The 22,832-nt window shown below is 46.7% G+C and overlaps 1 protein-coding gene across 7 annotated transcripts in view; it reads right to left on the bottom strand.

Annotated features, from left to right (window-relative positions):
- LOC8029953 (zinc finger homeobox protein 4) overlaps window positions 1-22,832 on the bottom strand; it is a 418,349-nt gene that overhangs the window by 103,448 nt on the left and 292,069 nt on the right. Inside the window, exon 1 of one of the 7 annotated variants that reach the window (XM_029973101.4) lies at window positions 478-492. The exons of the other annotated variants lie outside the window; for them this stretch is intronic. The gene's annotated coding sequence lies outside the window, so the exon portion shown is untranslated. Of the gene's footprint in view, window positions 1-477; window positions 493-22,832 lie in introns of those variants that run through there. 7 annotated transcript variants of the gene reach the window in all.

The following is a 22,832-nucleotide window of genomic DNA, read 5'->3' as shown; positions in this document are numbered from 1 at the left end:
AAACTTCCTGCTGTTTTAAAGGGTATGGACCTTTCTGTCTCGACGAAACCAGCCTTAGAAACGGCGAGATGGGATCGTAGTCATATCAACCAATGCCAGTTCCCCGCACGCTTTCGCGAAACTATCTGTCACGCCAACGTACCTCAGGTAGCTAAAAGTACGCCGGCAAAACAAGCCCGGCCTTCGCGCGCAGCTTTCCCTAACCTTCCCGTGACAGAAGAGGTTTTCGAACGGATGCCCTTGAGATGTTGCTTGGCCCGCAGAGGGGATGGGAGAGCGGATGCCGCCGAATCGGCCGACATAAGAGAAAGAGCCTCCCCCAACTTGATTTGCATACCGTAAGCAGAACGGAAACGAAACCACGTCTTCCGTTGGCGTCCGGAGAACCTAGCGGGAGTCCCATGCGAAGCCTTCGAGCAGTTCCCTTTCCCTCTTCCAAGGGTCGAAAAACAAAACAAAAAAAGCTACCTTCCTCACCCCAACGGTACGGCCAGCCAAGCCTCAGAAAAGCGGATTCGGTTATCCAGACTCGAGGCAAAAGACGGCGCCGCGAGAGGTCCATTTGTCACCACCGCGCTATTGTTCCAAGTGTCGAACAAGGCAGGGCTTCGACATACAGCCTACAAGCATTTCTTATCGGGCGTCTTGGAGTTAAGACAGCGACCATTTGCAGTATTTCAGAAGGGTCATCGAATCAGCGGCTGCCGCTAACTGCATCAACAGCTTCAAGCCATGCCTACGCTGCTGATCGGCTCAAATGATTAGGAAAGTGCGTGTCCGAAAAGGACGGTTCACAGACTTGCGTTCGACTACGAGTCTCCGACCGACTGAGACAAGACCGGTTTCTACGCCTCTTGTGACGGCTTATGACTGACTGCGCAGCAATGCAGCCGGTCCGGGGCATTGCCGCCGCACATATGGGCACCCATGTACTTTGACAGGTACAGAACTTTTGACATCGTTACACCGCCACAAAAACATACTCCGTCAAAAACAGCAAAAAAAAAACAAAAAAAAAAAGATCAATTTATTCGGAAAAAAAAAACTCTGAGCGAAACATGAGCTGACTGACAAGACCTGTCTGGCTTTAGTTTTCTTTTTTTCAATAAACGCCCATGGCATACAAGAGTCACAACCACGATTACTTGATAATGGTCCTGAAGAGGCACCAAAACGTAATCGCCCTATCCGCTGCTCTATCCATTCCCTTGTTTTTCTTTTCTTTTAACATGGACATGTGTATTTACTGATGTCGAGTACGTGTTGGAGTAGTCGAGAGTAGGCCCTAGGCTCGACTCCTAACCGCGGTGGTGACAAACGTATCAACTTCAAGGAAGGCCCAATGATTGAGAATCAGCCCTTTGTAAATAACTTAGGAGACTACGATACACTAAATCTCTCCGGTACGATACAATTAATACTATTAAGTATTAGTATACAACTTCAATGGCATCTATTGTTTCTTTTATCTCAAAAGCAGTATGTCGAGTATCCCAGAACTTCGGGGCCAAGAAACAGGTCGACAAAGCCTTACCGAGAACGCCTTTTGGGGGACCGAAGCGTCGTCGCTCATCCAAATGCGCGCTCCCAGGCGCAAATGACGGGGTACACAAACTAGCATACGGTATTCCACGAGGCAGTCCGTTTCCGGTCGGCCCAAATGAGAAGCGCAAACCGAGTCGAGAGGCGCATCGGTCCCCACAGCAGAGGCGCGCACACTCAGGGAAACCGGCAGACTTGTCATCAGGCAAACCGCCACCATTTTTCACAACGCTCTCAAGCGCGTTTTGTTTTTGCTTGGGTATCGACCTAGCCGAAGACGACGAAGAGAGGGGAGGGGGGTACGCCGAGAAGCGGGCCCCCCTCCCCGATAGGGGGACACACCTCTGGCACCTTTTTCTAATGACGCCCGACGGAAAGAGAAGACAGCCGAGGGCGAGAGAGGGACGAGCACGCGAGGGGAACGATGACCAAGGTCGGGCCCAAGTGCGTGCGTGCAGACTGATCCGGGAGAGGAGCCGGTCGGAGGGGAAAGAGGGCCGTAATTATCGCTCGAGGAACTAATTACGCAGCCCTGTAAGAAAGGGAATTATGAGAAAGCTCGGGCCATTTTAGGCTTCTGGCCCCCCCCTCGAGTTGCCCCCCGGTGGCCGGTCGGTCGGGGAGTGGGGACGCGTTTCTAATTCAGCTGCGCAGTTGGTTCCAGCGCGAAGCAACAACTGCTCAATGGGTGCGCTGGGGCCCTCTTCGAAAGCGGCCAAGCGCCATCTTCGCACCGAGTGTTTTTGGCCCTCCCGTGCCCCCCTCTTCCTTTCTGCCTGTTTCAGACGTTTTCCAGAAACAGAAAACGACTCCCCCGAACCCGCACAAAGGATAAGTAAATGGGGAATTCGTCGTCTCGGTCCGCGATGGCCTTGAGGTGACGAAAGGACGAAGGACAGAGATAAAAGCGAGGTCGGGGGACGGGAAACCAGGCGGACTAGGGACTGCACGAGTGAAAGGAAACAAAGCCAGAACGTCGGCCTATCCACAATCTCCCTCAGGGATCTGCCCATTGTGCATGATCTGTTTTACGGATGGAAAGCTCAGAAGTGGGCTCAAACTACAGTGGTTCCCCCCCCCCCCCCCCCCCCCGCTTTTTTTTTTCTTTAAGCCTATTTTAGTTCTCCAAAGCCATTAAAATACGGGAGGAAACAAAGCGGGAAGCGAGGCCAAGGACAGAATGTTGGAGGCACCCCCTCATTGGTAATTGTTCCCCGAATACGGGACCCGGCGACGGGGCCAGCAACGTTTCCGAAGGACAGGACCCACGGCGCCGTGTATAACATCCACGTTTCCTCGTCAAGGGGAAATAATGGTACGCTTTGTAGCACCTGCCAATAAGTGTCGCCTGAGAAAATGCACACCCTGTACGCGTGAATAATGGTCAAATGCTCTTAGCAATGCGGCTCTGGCGACACTCCCGTGCGTGTACATTATAAAAAAAAAAAAAAAAAAGCTGATAGACGATATGAAAGCAATTTGTTCTAACAACCCCTGGAGACGATAGCACGAGCGAGATCGCTGGAAGCTGGTCTTTGCACTGCTGACATAAAAGAAAAACGGACTTTTTACACGAGCATCTGTCTACACTCTGGATGGACATCGTACCGATAGGCATTCGTCTAATTACTACAGCGTGTTGCACGCTAAGGACCCCAGGCTGGCAGTCGTACTGGACTGGCTAGATTCCTCACCCATTGCGAAACGAGTATCACCATACCTCAAAGGGGGCAGACTCAGTCTGCAGGCACAACGATTTAATACTCGTGTCAGCGCATAGACACGTGTACAGACACCCTGCGCAACGCAGAGTTCCTCAAAATCAACTTATATGTCAGCTTTTAGATTGTCAATCTGTCTTGTTTTATACTCCCATTAGCCCACCCCGTCTGGTGGCTACCAAGTAAAATAGCCCGATATTACGCTACGTGCAGTGTGCTCAACTGTTAAATATAACGCGGGAGCGGTGGTCGAAACTGATATCAGAGCTGTGTAGCGACTAAATCAATGATGCGGCAGAGAAAGAGGCGGCTCCTCTTGCGATTGCCGCCACTCCCGGATACAATTATCGCATGATCTCCTCGTTTCTTTCATTATCACCCAGGCTTTAAATTTTTTACTTGTTTGTTTTCTTCTTTTTGCCACTTTGTCTTTTTTTTTTTAGTCACATTTACGCATTTATTATGCAGGGCTACCTCGGTGATCTTGCAATTTCTCTGATCTGATAAAGGCCACCTTCTTTAAACAACAAAAAACATAATAAAAAAGCAACATTTTTTTTTTATAGCCGAGTCACGCATTGGTGATTCTTTCGGAACTGGGAGTGTAACTCTAGCAAACAACAGCGGCATAAGCTGCCAGAGTGAGCCGGCATATGAGGCATGCAGTCTCTCCGGCCATCGGTCCCGCGTTATATTTAACATTTGAGTACACTGTACGTCCAAAGACACGCGTGCGGCAACCATGGGTTGTGAAGGCGAAGCAACTACCAATGTGCCCTCCACCCATCAGCTGACAAGAAAGCAGAAGCCATGCAATGGCTCAACCAGTCAAGCATCGACCCTGAGTCACGTGACTGCACACCTCGTAAGCGTATACCTGCGGAATACGTTTACATGTAGCACACGGCTCGCGGTTGATTAGTTCAGCAAACGTGTAGGTTACCGCTACACTTAGCTTAGGGCTGAACGATATTGGGCAGGATATCGAACTATAGGGGGCGCTTTATCGAGGTTGTTGTCCCCACAGCCCGGTGTTTACTAACACAGCATAAGAAAGAAATTGATACGTACTTTAGCCCCGACGGCACCGCGCCCCGTGGAGAAATAGTGCAACCAACCTCTCCTGCGCTGTCCTCGCGCAACGCAGCAAAAGCTGGTTGCACTATTTCTCCACGGGACGCGGCGCCGTCGGGGCCGAGAAGCGCTCCGGTTGCAAACCGAAACTTAAAAACCCATCGAATTTGTGCGATTTTTCAGAAAGCCGTAAGGGCTGCGCGTGCCTCCTATCGTTCTGAAATTAGCTCATTTAGTGTTTTTCGATGATGCTGAGAAATTTTCTAATTGAAACCATGCCCTTGAACCAAATATTAAAAAAGGTAATTACGCAAAAATAATTAATCGCTTAATTATCCAAAACTTTAATCATTTTCCTAAATGGGCCCCTGGCCCAGGACCAAAGCGGCACAAGCTCTTTTTTTTTTTTTTTTTTTTGTTGCGACGCGTAGTTTTCGCAATATCGACTATTTCCACTTTTCGTGAAACACCCTATATATATATATATATATATATATATATATATATATATATATATATATATATACTTCCGCTGATTCTAGTACTCCGCTACCAGGACGAATGATGTAATCATGCTTGAAACAAATGGGCCACCCAAATAGCCTTCATTAGTGTCAGAGAAAAAAGATCAAGAGACTTGCCTGAACATTGCCAAGACAATGTGAGGAGCACATTTATGGATCCGAGACAAAAGCTTCTTTATTCCTTTAAATGGTAAAAACGTCGTACACCGAAAGGTGTTAGCCGTAAAATGCGATCTTATGTGAGAGCGTCGTTCGGCGAGAAGTGAGAGCTGCAAGACCTATGAGTTAGTAATATTTATTTCGATTCAAGAGAACCGCAGCACCGCAGAAAGGCAAGTTGCCCATCAATCCCGTCTTTCTAAAAAAAATTGTTTCTGAAATGCAAAGATCATTTGCTACTATTTCCTAACATTGCATGACCCAAACATTCCCCATCAGACTCCTTTACAAACGCCGATCGACGTACGCTATTCACGAGGCTACAATTGGAATGATGTCTTGTATTGGACATGCATCTAGCAGCAAGCAGTAATGCAAAACTGCGATCGATGGAGCGCTTTCTCGGGCAACGTGACTCCAGAAAACTTCGCGCGAAATTCCATGCATTGAAGCCCCAGCAAATGCCTTCTACCTTTTCTCTCTTTTTTTTAGTGTATTTGGATTGTAAAATACCAGCCGATCGGTGCGTAATAGTCGTGGTGTGCAATCGTCGTCGGGTTTGAGCATCATAGTGGCCGACAGCTAAATTTAGAGGGAACAATTTCCCGCTAAATTGACCGGGAAAACGCTTCTCCCTAAATAAAGCGAAAAGCATTTATCCCCTAAATTTAGCGGAGCAATTCTTTCTGTTAAATGTCTTCCTCTTATTTTAGCACTGATAAGCCCCTCATGTGTGTTGTGCGGTAACTTCCCCAGCCGCTGAAAACAATGGTTTATGCGTGGACTCTAGTTAAATTTACTGAACATACAGGCCTGTGATATGATGTGATGTGATGTGGTGTGTTTGTGTGCGTGCGTGCGTGTGTGCGCGTGCTGCGGGAAATATTCGAAGATAATTGAAGCAAGAAGTGCATCTTGTTTCAAACTTAATGGTAGGAGTCCTTGCACGGTGCGAATGTATGATGCGTCGGAAAACACCACGGCTACCGCCGCCACTTCATTTACAGGATTCGGCAATGAGCCTATGTTGGGTGAGATATCTACCACACATCCCTCCTTACAATATATAAGGTGTCAAAGTCACCAGGCCAGATCTAAAATGGACCGTAAAAATCGACGCATGCACAAAGCTATCTAAACTCTTCGTCAAAGGTGTATTTCACAGGTACGTTTTTTTTGTGTTTTTTTTTTTGTAAAATGACTAAGCGTAGCTCTTTTTCTGTAAAAAAGAATACGGCCAAAAAATTGCCAGGGTCAACGGCGGGCGTCGACGCAGACGACTGAGTCCAGCGGTGGGGCGTGTTTGGCGCACGTATTGATAAATGGCGCTACCTCCTTATCGAGACTGCTCGGGACGACCGTGATTTACTAAAATGATGATAATCTTTTTGTTGTGTACCCTTGGCTTAAATATAAATGCGGACAATAAAAAACAAAACGTGAGAATAAAAAAAAAAACAAAAAAAACGCGGTTGCATAGCGACGGCATTCTTGCTGCCGACGGATTTCGTCTGCGTGTCGTCTGCTTTCTTTTGCTGGTCGGCTACACCTTCCGAGGCTGCTCCCGACGCCATCTATCAATACGTGCGCTAACCGCGCCCCGCCGCTCGACTCAGTCGTCTGCGTCACCACCCGCCGTTGACCCTGGCAAGTATTTTGGCCCTATTTTCTACAGAATGAGAACTACGCTTTTTCAAGTTACAAAAAAACAAAAAAAAAACAAAAAAAAAAAACAGAGTTGTGAAATACATTTTCGACGAAAAGTTGAGATTGCTTCGTACAGGCGTCTATTTTTACGGTCCATTTGAGGTCGAGCCTGGCGACTTCAGACACCGTATGCAATGCCGAGTGAAGCGTCTTTGGGTGCACCATGCGTATGATGCTGAAAGGAGCGGAAGGCGTCGAACCCAGCAGGGCTTTGCCTGTTAGGTCAACGGCAAATTCTCTACGCGCCCATTTCGACTATACTCGAGCATTCACGCCACATGTACAAAGCGTCAGTCGTGCACACCTTTCATCCAAACCGTCCACACCTACGTCCCATACAGGCACGTGCTGGAAACTACGAATTCAACAGCAGGTTTCAATACGCTTATCGACGACTGCCATCTCTGCATACACTTCTAACCCCCGGACGTTCAGCCATTGTCGATTGTGACTCGAACGACCGACTCAAAACTGAATTTGAATAAACGAGCAAGATGAAACAAAAGCCGAAAGCGCGTCGGCCGCCGCTGCTACGGCGGCAAGCGTTGTCAGCGTCGACACTCACGGGCTACACGAGTCGCAGACAGCAGTTCCACATCGACAGATAGCATCGCGCGGTAGCGGCTCGATCGTAGGCGCCGATAACGCGCCCTGTCCAGTTCGTGAATCCATGGACGACGACTGTCACGCGGACGCCGCAAGATACGCGAGCTCGGGCGCCGAATTGATGCACTGTGGACTTCCTGCGGCGACATCTGCCGTATGGGGTCACGAGCCCGACGACAACTGCAATGCGTTGCCGCTTACCGAGCCCTGCAAGCGCCACGCCGACATCGCCCCCTTTTTGTTTTTTCAACGGTTGAGCGTTTTTTGGCGCCATTGTTACTTCCACGGGAAGAAATATGCGCGAGAGGCAAAGTGATAACTGCGCAACTAAGCACAGAAAAAGAGATACAAATAAAGGGAACGAGCCCAATTACGTGATGTTTACGTGTCGTCGGCTTGTTAAAACGCGAACGGGACGTGTTCCTGATCAAGCGAATCCGGTTTCGCCTGGCGCTGGTCATGCAGCTGCTCGCGGGGCTCGAACTTGGTGAAAGTTGCGTTGTCAGACAGAGCAGGCATCCTTCTCCCTCTCGCCCCTGTGGTATCAACTCAACAGTCACAACCAACGCTCGGTGACAAGCGTTGCCTATAAACTGTCGGCTTCAGTTATTATAACTCCTGCTGTTAGACATCTGTCGACTCGTTTTTTTTTCCCCGTTTTCGTTTTTTTTTTCTTTCTTTTTTTAATGAAGTGTGGCATCTATATCAACAGAACGGAGTTATATGAGGAGATGCAGAATTTAGAAACAGAACGAGAGGCACAGCGATGACTGTTAGTAGTGCTCACGCGTCCATTGTCATTTTTTTTTTTTTTGTGACATAATTTATCGCCTGTTTTATTTACCTGTTCGAAGGCATTTAAAAGCAGAACGTCTCTGTTACTCTTACCTCCTGTTTGCACGGGCCGTTAGTTTTCACTGTACTCATCACAACTATTTTAGCTTGGTAGCCAGCACCAATCGCGTTTTCCAAGCTCCACTGTTATAGGCTATTTACACGGGCACCCTTAACCGCAGTTAAGTCGCCCTTAACTGCAGTTTCGCTGAGTCAGTAACAACACTATCTTTTCGGATAGTTATTTCAGAAGTGAAAGTGCGCGTGCACAGCTTTGATGGGCGCTCAATTTTGCGCAAGCGCAGTTGCACCGGTAGCTTTGACTGCGTAGCCACAGAACCTTGTCCAAGAGTATAATGTGGTAACTGTGGCTTAGCTAAAGTCCAGTTACAGGTCGACGAGAGGCCAGAAAAGAGGAAACCATCTTCCGATTCCACCTTTGCATTGAGAAAGAGGGGGAACCTCCTCTTTTCTGCGGGGAGTAGCTCAGGGTACAAGAGGGAGTGCAGGGAAGGAAACTGAGTGAGAACCGGTTTTCTCCGCGCAGAAAGCGGTTCTGTACGCCAGCCTTTAAAAAAATCGCTTACGGTCAGTGAACTATAGTGGGTGACAGGTGAACACTTCAGTGGCAGCTCTTCAACCTCTTTCTAAGTTTAGCAGAGCGAACGCTGGAGAGGAGGCGACCACCTCTCCAGCGTTCGCTCTGCTAAAGTGGCAAGAGGTGGGCGGAGCTTCCCCGGAACTATTTTAACCTGTCACCAATTATAGACCTTTTCATATGTCTATAATCTATATACACACACACACATATTATATATATATATATATATATATATATATATATATATATATATATATATATATATATATATATATATATATATATATATATATATATATATATATAGACAGTTAACTTCGACGTGACGGTGCTTCCCTGGCTTACAAAATTCTATCACATTTAACTGGGAACACGTAAGAAAAACCGCTTTGGGTTTTAATGTTTCTAACCCCGAAAAATAAAGTTTTTTTACGTTTGCATGGCGATTCACAAAAACAAAGCAAGGCTTTTTCGAACCCAGTACTGTACAATCAGGAATTTGTTTTCAGCTGAAGCAATAGACCCTTTCCGGAATTCAGTGCCATCTGGTGACTCGAATGGCGGTTAATCTTTTACTATACTAATGGCGGCAATGAACCTGTGGTCTGCAGTATTTAATGGGGCACCATCACTTAAAGGTCAACGGTAAACGAAAATGTGCACTTCACTACAATTATTTTCAGTCTCTTTTAGTGTCAATGGCGAAACATAAGCAGCCAGTCGGAACGAAGCGCCAACCCACATAGACGCCTTGGTAGAGTTCTATACATCAAGGGGCTTTGAGGCCGAGTGAGTGCTACAAACAGATTGACTGGGACCGAGTTAGAAATGAACACTTACGCAGCGCTTGCATCCAATTCCTGATTCGCGTCACGCTAACGCCAAGAATGTATAGGCCTCGAATCATCTGCCTAGGAGCATCTTCAACTTCTTCCTTCATCAGTAAACAGAAGGCCGCCATTAGTATAGCACATATTCCGTTATCAGATGATGATGATAGTGATCAACGTGGCCAGACTGAATTCCGGAAAGGGTCTATAGAAGCAGCGGTTGAGGGTAGTATACTGCCGATGGACGTCACTCCTAGTGAAGCAACCGAACGAATGATCATTTTCTAAAATAAATCAACAGAGCACAACAAACTGATCCTGAGTATCCATAAATGTTCTAGAAACGCGAACCACTTCATAGCGATATCGGCGAGCGAGCGTTAGCTGTTCAGTACACTCAACGTGCAGCCCACGGGTACTGCCCAAACATGGAGGAAAGCCGGTTTGTCATCTGCTACCAGTATTAAAGGCGTTACCAAAAAAAAAAAAAAAAAAAGTAACGAACACATAACTTGCTACTTGCAAATAAAAGTAACGCGTTACCGCTATCGTTAATAAGTAACGCACGTTACTTTTTTTTTACTTATGAATTAATATATTTTACTCTTTGACATTACAGGTATGCATAGGTGCCATTGTTCAAGAAACTTTATGTCCATCCAGAAACTGAACATATTTACCTTATATTTTTTAACGGTTCCACCTAAATACTCAATAAAATAACGCAAAGAAAAACGAAAAAAAAAATTATGACTTGGCGCCCAGAAACACGAAAAAAATGTAAGTGTACCTCTTTTCGAGTTTTGGGAAGAATATGTAACGAGTAACGTAACTACTTTACACAATACTCGAAATAAAGAACGTAAGTACGTTGCCCGTTACGGTTTTTAAAAACATAACGAGTACGTTACCACGCTACCGGAAAAAGTAACGCGTTTCAGCCAACACTGTCTGCTGTCGAGATCGTATACGCGTGCCGTCTCCCTCTTTTACTCCCCCGAAACCTCTTATAATACCCGAATGTAACAAAATGGAGCAGCCCTGAGAGCACTTAGCGGATTGGTCTATTCGCTCTTTCTCGGGCAAGTTGAAACGTGGCGGCGCTAGTGTGCACACAGCCCCCCAACCACTTCCGGTTCTGAACTGGACGGCGATTTCGCAGTATATGCGAGATCAAATCTACGCGTTCTTTTCGGGAAACGGTCGCTTATGTCACTGTTAGACATAATTCACTCTTACGGTCAAAGAATGAAGCGTAAGAAATTTAACGAATACCCGAACCGGAAGTGTGCCAGTGTTACCCCATAGATGGCGCTACTGAGTTTCTTACCAAACAAAAAAGGGACGAATGCAGCTTGTCCTTGAGAGACACGCTTACTGGCATCTCCCAAGGCGCCGTAGCGGGACGTGCACGACGCCAAGCAGGCGTGGAGGACGACTGTGACAGGTCCCGAAGTTCAGGAGGGAGTGTCATTCAGTTACCCCGCCCTCAGCTCGTTGTCTTTCGCGAGGCTTCGGCGTCACGGGAGCTTCGACCGTGCAACAGCCTCGACCGTGATCGATGATTCACCGAAGGTAGCGAATTCTCCGCAAATGCGCCTTGTCCCTTCTGGTCTAAGGTTCCATAACAGCCACCTGTAGCCTCGCGAGGGTAATTCGAGTATATATTTATATTCCCTCCAAAAGCCCCAAAATGTACCTATGAAAAAATTAAAAAATCTCGGTTTTTTCTGTTGTTTTGTAGAAACATGTGGGGTATCTTATTTCAGTTAACTCAGTGCTATACAAATTAACAACGTTCCGGCAAGCGCGGTATGCAAGTGTCGTCTTTCCTTTCTTCGCGTGTTCCTTCTCTTTTGTATCCCACGGCCACATCAAGGGTTCAAATGCTGGAGAGGACACTCAGTATTTGATTGGTGCGAAGTTTCTTTAGGATAATACAGCGCGCAATAAACCCTCACGCGCTATGTTGTGTTTGAGTTTGTTCCTGTGTGTTTGCTGCGATTCAAGAAGGCGCAATGGCACCTGAGTGTGCACGTTCCATGACTTTTTGGCGGGATCAGTTCTGGACGATAGTCTAAAATAACCATCATTATTCCCCCAAAATATCGTTCCCCAGTGTAAATCAATGATAATCGTTAGTAGCTTCATAAAGTTCCGAATTTCTTAATGCTATTTACAATAGTATAATAGAATGTGGTCCGTGATCGAAAATGAGGAGGGAAGGACGAGATCAGCAAGACAGACAGTCAAGATTATTATGTAGATGGGCATCCCAAACACCTAATAACGTTGCACGTGAACGCCCGCATACCTATATGTTCTGTCCGGGGAGAGCCTCGCTGGTTTTCGAGAAGCAGTATGATGAAAGATACAAAAATAAGTTTTTTTTTTTTCTGAATTTTTTTTTTTGTAAACCTTTTGTTCTTTAGTTGGAAAAGGAGGAGAAAACAAAAAAAAAAGGGGGGGGGGGGGCAACTGCATTTCTTTTGTACGCTTACACATAAGCTGGACGCATTGTTTTAAAGGGAGAATCTGAACCCCACTGATTTTCAACAAGATCACAACAAAACAAAGCCTGGGAAAATGCCGAGTCAGTTGGCAGCTTACCTCGAGTAATTAGTTTTGAGATGCGTTTGGTCCTCAGAGGAGTGCAGCCACCCTGCGCAACCCAAATAGCGCTCGCTCTGCGGGTGACTAAAGGCTCAGTAATACTCCAACCTCCAACGTTGAGCGCAGCGAACGTAGCGTAGCGCAGAACGTGGTCCTTTGATTGGCCGGCGAGCAGGAACTCGATATCTGCGAACAATCAGTATCTGAGCGCGCTGCGCTACGCCGCGTTTGCTACGCTCGACGTCGGAGCATACCAGAGCCTTTGGTATGCTCCGACGTCGAAGCTGAAGGAAGCTGAAGTGGTGTTGGATATTAGGAAACACACTTAAAGGGTCTTCATTTAAACTCCAGGATCCAAAATAACAAAAACATTTATTATGGTGTATGGAGGCTGCAGAAATATTTTTTTTTTTTTTCAAATGCCCTCCTTCCCGGAGCGTGACGTCACAAAAAAGTTTTCGGAATCTCCGCTCTCGCGCATCTTCAGCGCCTATCAAAGCTATGCACGCGCACTTTTGATATTCACAAAAAAAAAAAAAATCACAAAAAAAACGTCATGACTGGTGCCAGTGCGGGGGAATATACCTGGCAAGCGAGCGATTGCACGCGCGGCCCTCAAGCGACACGCGATTATCGGCCGCAAGATTCCCTGACGCAACGACTGGTCGGAGGTTTTTCGTGTTTTTACGCGCTTAGTTACATCTTCGGGGTAAAACGAACGCGATATTAAGATTCACGAGATAAAACCTACGCTAGAATCAACCTCTATCTCATAAAAAAAAAAAAAAAAAGTATTTCAGCTTTCCTTTAACAGGAAACACAAGACACAACGTGCGTTTCGCAAGAAAAAAAGAAAAAGAACTCGTAGTTGTACGCGTTTATAGCTGTAAACGACTGGACTCATGAAGGTCATCTGCAAATCTCATAAAGCGAAGTTGGGGCGATCCATAAGTGCGCACTTCCGCACTGCTTTGAAAATATGCTCTAAACTAGCTCCCCGAAACCCAGGAGAAAGGAACTCCGATCGGTGCAGACGATGATGAGTCGATTGCATACCGCACCGTGGCGCCGCGTTCGACGAGGGAGGAAAAAATAACATGCCCACGAAGGTTCAGTCACCCTCAGTCGCCTACACATTGTGTTGAGCTAAAAGCAAGTCACACCTCCGTTTTTCATTCTCTTATTCAACTTAGCAGCAGCCGTTTCGGTTTCCGTCTTTTGAGCTTTCACGTGGTCTCCTCTGTGAAGGCATAGACATCTAAGAACCTCGGAAACAATAGGGACCCTTCGTAGATCGTTCGCAAGAGCTTTGCGTTGCTAGCGGGCGCTCGTGCCGTCACGTTGTGCACGGATTGAACACGACCCAAGGGGCCCGCTATCCGCTGCCTACAATCTACGAAACTATTATAATAAAGCAGTATTATACGGGTAAAAAAACTGAGAAAGGGGAAGAGACGAGAGCGCGCGCGGACGACAGACAGAACACACACTGTACAAAATATGTGTAATATAACGGGAAACATCCGGAAAACTTCGGTGAAAATAAGAAAACGATTATGTTAGAATAAATACAGAGAAGCTAATCAGTAAAAAAAAAAAAAAGAAAGAGGGGGGGGGCTTACTTTATTCGTCAAAAACACAAGTTTTTGGTAAATAAACAAGCCAAAACACCTGATTATAATGCAATGAAATGCACAGGTGCAAGCGAGCTGGACAATAATGACGAATATCATCCCTGGAGGAGGGATTGATTAGCTGTCTTTTGGAGATTTGCGTTTGTCCTTTGTCCTTCTTGTTCCCCTCCTCCAGGGATTATATTCGTCTAAAATACCTGCATTACCAATAAAAAAAATTATATATATATATATATATATATATATATATATATATATATATATATATATATATATATATATTACACTAAGAAGGCGACGTTTTTCCTTAAAAAAACAGTCTACCAAACGTACTGTTATCTGTAAGAAAACAAAGCTCATGTTATTCCCACATCCCAAATATTTTTGGTGAATAAACAGGGTAAACAAAATCAAATTACAGTAAAAATACTGAACTTTCCTCATTCCTGCGAAACGGATGATCATTAAATCAGTGAACGAAGCCATAGTTAAAACATTAATTTATTAAGGAAGGTCGGTTCGCGATACAAGGTACAGCGCATAAAAATTGAGCAGTCCTCTGTTAATGCACGGTACAGTCCCACAGAGACATATATCAGGAGAGTTTGGTCAATGGGAGGAGCAAAGGCCGCCGCAAGCGCCGAATACTCCTCCCGCGGTTAGAGCGTAAACTAGAAGTGTGACACAGCGTCGCCCAATCAGCAGACCGCGACGTCACAATAGTGGAAACGACATTTAACGCGTGAAATAGAAGCGTTCAATCTCGGCGTCTCGGTGACAGTTTGCTCTGGGCCGGTTTGTTAGAACAGCGTCTCAGAGCTGAGACTGACCGAAAGAAAACAGTGCAACGGGTGGGGCGCGCGAGCGTCTTGAGAAGCGGCTTTAGTCCCGCCCAGCTCGTGCCCTGGCTTTGGCAGTGCTTTCTTTCCCCCAGTCTCAGTTGAGACGCTGTTTCGAGACGCTGTTTCTACCAAGTCGGCCCTGGTTTCGAGCGCAAGTTCCAATTTTATTCTACCGTTGAATATGGACGCCGCCATTTTGCTTGGTTGGGGTGCACTTGGACGCGTCATAATCCGATTACCAAGACTTGCTAAGGCGTCGTAATCGGATTATGGCCGCGCCCAAGCGCATCCTTATGAGCAAGATGGCGGTGCCCTGAGGCCGGACTTGCAAACGAGTATAGACTTTTTTTCACAAGGGCGCCGCCATCTTGAGTTGTCGTCACTTCCAGTATGGCCGAAAACATTGTTTTGCCGTCGCCACGCCAATAGAAGACGTCTAGGATATAAGAGTAACCGTCACACATTCTCGTTTTGCCTCCCCTCTATTTTTTTACTATTTAAAGGTTGAAACGTTTTGTTATTTTTTTGTCGCCCATACCGGATACGCCTATTAGGTGGCTGGGGACGAGAATACACAAAAATGTTTATAGCGATCGGGTGAACATGGTCATAGCCTCCAGTATACTGATAATGCCTGCCCAATCGCCAGTTGCCAGCTACCATAACAAGGGTGCACAGCTTCCCCATACAAGACAAAAAACCGTCCGATCCGACGTCCGACCGCGCAATACGACGATCGGAGGCGAGGGTTTTCAACGCTCTCCGATGCTACGAAAACCCTCTCCCCCCAAGGTCATTCCGGCAGTCCGCACGTCGGATCAGAAGGTTTTCGTCGTACATGTGTTTCGCGCTTTAAGCGTCTCTCGTGCGTTCTTGCATTCATGGTGCTATTTTGGACATTTGGCGTGGTAGCTGTGGGTCAGACTAAGGCAATTCGTTTTTCTTTTTACCAGGCTTTTCGCCGCGTTTTAGGCAGACTCGCAAAAGAAAGTGCAAGGGTTGTCATTTCCGGAGACTTCAAGCAGCATCCGGGACCATGAAAAGTGACGAAGCTCATTTTGAAAAGACTGCACCCCAAGTTCTACCTCACGCTACTCAAGAGTATCCAGTAGGCACTTTTTTGCGACGGGTATTAAGGAACGCCTGTCTAGACAGGCCTTCCTTAGTGTCTGTTTGAGTGAAGTCTCAGCATCCTGCTGATGCTTCACTCAAAGCCCAGCTGAATCAGCCCATGTACCCTTCCACGACCTCTTTCGGTGCTGCTTGACTGGCTGACCTGCCCAACCCTCGCGCACCTCGGGGTAGTGACAGGCGCCTGACGACAGTACGTCATATACGAAACGTGAGCCACTGCTAACACTTTCCATACTGCTCAGGGGACTTCGTAGCGGCTGTAACCTTATGGGACCCTGACCGTTGCAGTTCCTCGTCACCTTATCATCTTCGCCTGGTCCTCGGTTTCAGCAATAAACAATTTAAGTGTTCGCTGTTTTGAGATTATGAAAGTTTACCAGCTGGTCCCTCTGGCCTCTAATTCGCGTTGGGTTATACTTATTGTCCCCTACATTTATTCGCTTTTGTAAACTGCATATGTTGCTGCTCACCCGCTATGAAATATAAGTCCCGAAATTATTGGAATTCCGTATGTTGGGCTAGTAGCAGTGCGCAGCAGACAAGCATCGTCTTCATTGTGAGGGGAGGTGGCGCCCCTGGCGGCGATTATGTGAAGCAGGCGCAACGGCGCCAAAGCATGGGGAAGCCAGAAATTGGGCAGGCACTGTTAGGATAAGGGAGGTTATGACATGGCATTTGTAGAGCGGGTGTGTGATTGGTTCGGCCGTTTTGCTGCTCTTACTCATGTGTTGTTCTGTTTGTATATCTCAGCGCATTGTAGTGCATTTGGAGCTTAAATGACGAAATAAATACCAACAACGCAGTTCGCTGGCATTTATCGCTGTAAAACTTCTTTTTCCAACATGGGAAAAACAGACTGTTTTCCCACAAGCGCCACAAGCTACCAGAACAGAAACCCACCTTTTCTTAAAAAACAAAACAAAAAAAAAAAAATTATGTTTTGCCTATTGAAGTACAAAAACTGTTTTTATACTAGGCTGGTCAAGAAAAAGTCAGTAATTTTACAGAAAGGACAAGAACCCAAAATAATATTTTTTTTTCAACACAATTTACGGAAACGGAGAAACAGGCGAAAACAGATATTTTGGGACAAAAAAAAAAATTGCCAAGCATTTTTTTTTTTTACGCAGTTATTTTTTACAGTGCACAGCTCTGGTTGACGCCAAGCTGCCTTTGTCTCTACTGCACTCGTCGAACGCGTCCGTACAGTTTGCAAACACAAACGCAGCTAGCTTAGCATCGACCCACTAATCCTTCCAACCAGAGCTTTGCGTTCTGACACCTCCGCGCGCTCTCGTCTCTTATGCGAAGCCACGTTGAAAGCGAGAAAGGACGTGTTCGAAAAACTCCTGTAGTTTGCGTCAGAGTCACTGCAGCGTGGGCTCCTCACGGGGCAGTGTAGCGCATGGCGCAATGAATGGTTCCCACAGGGTTGCGAGCTTCGTTCCAAGCATTGCAGGAAGCAAGGTACCGTCTTCATTGGCTCGTGCAAACGTTTTTCTGCGCAACGACGCATTTCGGTAGGCTTGCACGCCGAATAAAAGCATCGTAAATGCAATGAGCTCGCAGCCTACCTATCATTCTTCAAGTGGGAATGGTGTTTAGACCTTTTCACCCTCCGTCGCATGGGCGCTGCCCTCTTGGTATCACGCAACGTTACTAAAACACTCAGTTGGGAAACTCCGATAGAGACAGCTTCGAAAAAGTGGCCCCAATCTGTCTCCGAGCAGCGAGCTAATGACGAACACAACGCCACCATTTCTCCCGCAGCAGCTACTCGAGGAACTGCACGTGACTTCTATTTTGGCTTTGAGAACAGATACAGCGGTAGAGGTTACAGGGGTGCCACCCCCGTCTCCCCGGCGGACACACCGCGTTCGACTACCGAAGTTAAAATGCACCTAGGGCGGGACGCGCTACCTGAAAGGCCCGCTGAGGCATGGTTTTATAAAAACAATATTAATTGTGCCGCAAAACCCTGCAAACTAAAGATTTTATAAACATAACGCGCCCCTCTTTTTGTACTAAACTCCAATAAATTTCATACAAAAAGAGTCTTTTTCGTTTGTTTTTACGCAAAAACAGGCTTTCAAAAAGCTCAAGGTGACCACAGTACAGACAAACGATAAAGAGTGGCGCTGTTGTCGCATTTAGCTCGGTCTCGGTGGACGCCAGCGGCCCAGGTTTCGACGGCGAGTTTCCCAACTGAGTGTTTTAGTAACGTTGGTATCACGTGACGCGGCCGCCATAAGGTGGCTTCAACTGGTCGCTCCTCTCTTCCCTCCGCACCCTGGCGAAGGCGTTGTACTCGTTCTTTACGTCGCGTTTTGCAGGGATTTTTTGTCTTGCTTTGTGAAGTGTCATTTGATATTTATTGTCGCTGCCTAAATGCATGCCATCATTATGTTCACAACGTCTGCACTTTATTTTCTAACAGGTTATGCCTATTTGTACCGTCGGCATACCGGATACGTGCGAGGAAAGGAATCAGCGTTGGCACTGGCGAACATTGAGTATGTGGATGTCTCTAAGACAGACGAGGGTTGAGAGGCCAATTATTTCTGACAGCACAAATTTGCATAAGTGGTAGTGGGTAAGTGTTAGTGGCGCTTTGAGAAGCGCAAGTTATATTCATGATCACGCATTTCATCTTAAAGATGAAGGCACATATAGACAACGTAAGTAGTCACTATGTGTGTTTCTTGAAAGCCATCGCGCTCTGCCTACATTAAATATCAAAACAGTTGATTTTGATGATATGGGGGAATCATTTGTGCGGTATATACACTTCCGTGATATGTTTATTTATAAATTTTAAAAAGTACACATTGTTCTCGGTCTCATGTCTGCAGTCATTCAACTTGATATCCAATTCAATTAATTTATTTACTCTTAGAGGGTTGGGCTCCCCGGGTGAAAAACGTGTCAAAGAGAGCTTGTGAGTGCCTGACGAAAGCGCCTGAGGAACGCAGTATGTGACGTCGAAAAGAAGCCGTCTGCGTGGCAGCCGCTAAAGCGCAGAATTCTCGATGCCGGATTTACTCACGGCGCCACTGAAAGCAAAATGCGTACATGTTCAAACAAATAAATATCTATCTATCCAAATCCATGAAGTGGTGCCTGGCATTTGACTTGAGCCAAGCTTGCTGGAGGCCGATTTTCTTGCGCCATTTAATTTTATTTCGCAAATTATACGAAAGACAGACGCCTTCCCTAAGCTAAACATTGTGAAATTCTGCTAAAGAATACTTTAGTAGTGCTGACAGTTGAAAAACATTTCTCACTGGGCCTAGGATGGACCATCAAAACATCTCTGGAATACCAACTTTCTTTAAAGAAACCGATGGAGTCGACATTGCTTCTCTTTTCCATTCCAGGGGCCCTAATCTGGACACTTGGCGGAAAAGTCGGCGAGAAATTCGGTGGCTATGATTGACCGGCGCCAAGGTCAAGTGTGGCGTTGGCCAATCGGGGCCGCCAGATTTCTCGCCGTCGTTTTCGCCAAGCGTCCAGCTTAGGGCCCCAGGCGTCATTACATGGCGGTTTCCCGGTCGGCAATTTTCAGAAAACGTTGAGTCCTCGAAATCCGAACAGTGAACACTAAACCCTTGCGAGTTCATATGGTCTCTGCAATTCGGCACATTGTTCGTCAAGACGTCGACCTGCTTTTTCACTGTGCCCCCATGCATTAGTCTGTTCATGAGTTTATTTTTATAGAAACTAGTTTCAACGGGTATGTCCAGTACGGCCGTAGACATCCATAATCCTCCCCCGGCATCATTTCAGACGTTTCGCCGCCGAACCATGTCCGAACGAAGAATACGAGCAGATGAAGCTGTTCGTAAAAACGTCCACAATTTAGGCTCGTAACTACGTCGTAGTTCTCACTGGTGGCCCATTATCACTGCATTATTGGTTCTGTACGACAAGGGATACATTTATATCACAAAACTAAGCGAAAACAAAATAACACACCAACACAGCCGCGAGCCCACTGAAACCGAAACCAACCAAATTTAAGCAACCTCATGGCGCCGCGCGTGTCAGCGCCCTCTTTCCACCGGTTTGAATACTACCATCTCAGTAGTTTGAAACTACTGAGATGGAAAGTTCTATAAACCTTTGCCACCTTCCGTGCGATTAGTGCGCTTAGGGCCGTGAGGAGAGCGCCCGAGGCGAGTGGCCGTTTGTGTCGTCTGCTCTCCAGAACTTTGAACGCTGTTATTACACAGTGCCCAGTTGCTGTCCAGAACTTAGGGGGGATCGGTGACCGAGTGTGTTGCTCAGCGCACGTGGAGCGAAAGCTCGCGCTGCAGAACCCAGGGATCCTGGGCTCAATCCCCACCCCTGCCCGTTTCGATCTGGATGAGCATCGTACCGGCGTTCGGTCGTGTATCACTACTGCGTGATGCACGTTAAAGACCCCAGGCTAGTGGTTGTACTGCAGTGGTTAAATTTATCATCTACAGCTGGGGGACTCGGCGCACCTGTGAGGCAGACCAAGTTCTAGGCTGTAAAAACATACACACAACCCATTTTTTTTTTCTCCAGAACTTAGAACGTTATTACACAGTGCCCAGTTGCTACACATTATGCGTAAAGGTTTGAGAAGCTTCAGGCTCTTTTGATTTCAGTACAACGTTCATATTTTGCGAACACAACGCGAAAAGAACGTTCCGCCCAAAACTCGCCTTCCTTCCTCGCACAATTCCTTGGAGCGAAAGCGCGCATGTGACCACCTCTCCGTCAATGCGGAGTTGCTGACAAAAGGGAAAGGAGTGCGATATTCTTGCTCTGCAAGCAGAGCATATACAGTTACTTCAGTCTGCATCAGTCTCTCTTAATTTTCTGTCAATGCAAAGGTTTTTTTTTTTTTTTTTTTTTTTTTTTTAGCTTTTAGCTATAACGAAATCCCGGTGTTCCCGAATTCATACTTCTGCCTGGACGATGAACAACTCGGGAGTAGCTTGCCGAGTAGGTACACCTACATAAAGAAGGTACCGACGGGCGACCCCGTACGAGTTCCCGGTTTCGGGTTACAAGCAAAAAACGCGATGAAAAAAAGAAAAAGGGAGGGGAAAAAGCTGGGCGAGACGAAGCTTTGGAAGATGGAGCAGCCAGCTCGTGTACCCTCCCCACGTCAATCGGCATCGCCCAGAGCAGAATGAGGCCGACGCCGTGGTTTGGAGGACGCTAATTACAATTCTGCAAAACGCTCACGATGCCGCCACAGCTGCCAAGGTATCACGCTCTTGTAATTACCCAGGTTGGGTTGCCACGCTCATTTGTGTTTTTCCGTAATGAACGTGGATGACTATTAAAGCGCATCGATCAACGGAGTGCCCGCGTATACGTGCCTGTCAGAATTGATTTTCGAGCGCCCGCGGGACGAGAGCGCGCAACGCACAAGCTTCACGCGGCCACAATGGAGATCCGCGTCGTGTCACGAGGCCATCACCAGACTCGTCAGCGATGGCCGCCGCGTCACAGGGCCGCGCGGGAAATTCCCCTCAAAATAAGCCCAGTTACGCCACTATGAAAATAAGTCGAGTTGCGCAACTACCAAGTTTAGAATGCTCGCGCGGCTAGCCACACTAGAGAACGCTAGATTGTCTTCGAAGGCAGGGGAGCGCAGAAGAGCCGAACGCCAGCAGAAAGGGAGCCCTCCCTGCATCTTCGCTCAATTCTGATGAAAAGTGGCGACGATAAAAGCGATGGAGTCCAGTGTTTCGAGAATAATTTTGGCGAAACTCTCGTTCAGCCCAGCCGCTTACCGAGCGCTCTCACATAATAGCTATGATGAAGCGCTTGAGCGCCGAACGTCTTAGTTCATATTCGCCGCCACCGATTGTTGAATATTCAGAGGGCGCCTCTTTCCCCGAAAGCGCCCTCCCATCGCTCCTAATCAAGTTTGCTCGCGGCCCCCCTCCATTGATGTTCCTCGCAGCCCTAAGCTCGGTGTTTGAACTTTGAAGGAACCACGCTGTCTTTTATTGAAACAAAAAGCCGAGTTGCCCGTGAGCAATGCCTGCGCACACTTCTGTATCTTATTTCGAACGGCCGGAGAACGAGTAGATAGCCAGCCGCGAGGAAAGACTTATATATGCACTTTCGCAAACAGTACGCAGGTAACAAGCACTCTTCGGACGCCCGTATTCTACTGGCATCGATGGTAAGTTGAGATTCCGGCCGCCTCCGTTCGCGACAACACGATGAATGTTCGCTTCTCAGGTGTACAGCGCGGGGATCGATCGCTCGACTCTTTTTGTAATATTCACTGCGGTGAATGACAGCCTTAAAGGGCGTCATGTTCACGCGTCTTGCTTTGTCATTCCTCCTTCGGCGTTGTTCTCATCGCCTAATACGGCAATCCCATTGGGAGTGAAGCAATAATAAGAGGATCCAGGCTCGCAACGTTCTGCTTTTCATTAACCGTCAAAAACTAAAAAAAAAAAGAGGACTGAATTGAATTGAATATACATTATTCAGACAAACGCCTTGGAGGTTTGGGCAAAAGGCGACTATGGTCGCGTGACAAGGGCCCGTCCCCCTGTGCAATCCAGCAGCAAAATGTACACAAAAAAAAAAATCTAATCAAAACAATTATATCGTTACACAAGGACACAGTGACATATACAAATTGTGATATAATAAAACAGAAACATAAAAATACCAACACAGATTACGTTAGACGTAGAAGAAACCTTTTTTATGGTGGTTTTAAATGTGTGTATTGTATCAGGGACATTAATCATGGACAGTATTTCAGAATGGGGTTATTTAATAATTGTGCGATCTGATTAAGTGTTTTTTTGACTACCATAACTGGTGCGTATGACGGGAGATGTATGTGGATGGACTGTTGATGTAATTCTCTCGCACGAACTCAGGGTGTACTTTAATTTTGTGGAACATGTATATTGCCAATGTCTGAGTGAGTGATTGTTCTACTGTAAGAAGAGATGAAATATGGGCGGGAGTATTCCCGATATAATACATTGGCCATTGAGC

Source organism: Ixodes scapularis, unplaced genomic scaffold (genome assembly GCF_016920785.2).
Source record: "Ixodes scapularis isolate PalLabHiFi unplaced genomic scaffold, ASM1692078v2 PGA_scaffold9__187_contigs__length_104089568, whole genome shotgun sequence".
Classification (NCBI taxonomy): domain Eukaryota; kingdom Metazoa; phylum Arthropoda; class Arachnida; order Ixodida; family Ixodidae; genus Ixodes; species Ixodes scapularis.
This window is presented reverse-complemented; position numbering and strand designations above follow the sequence as displayed.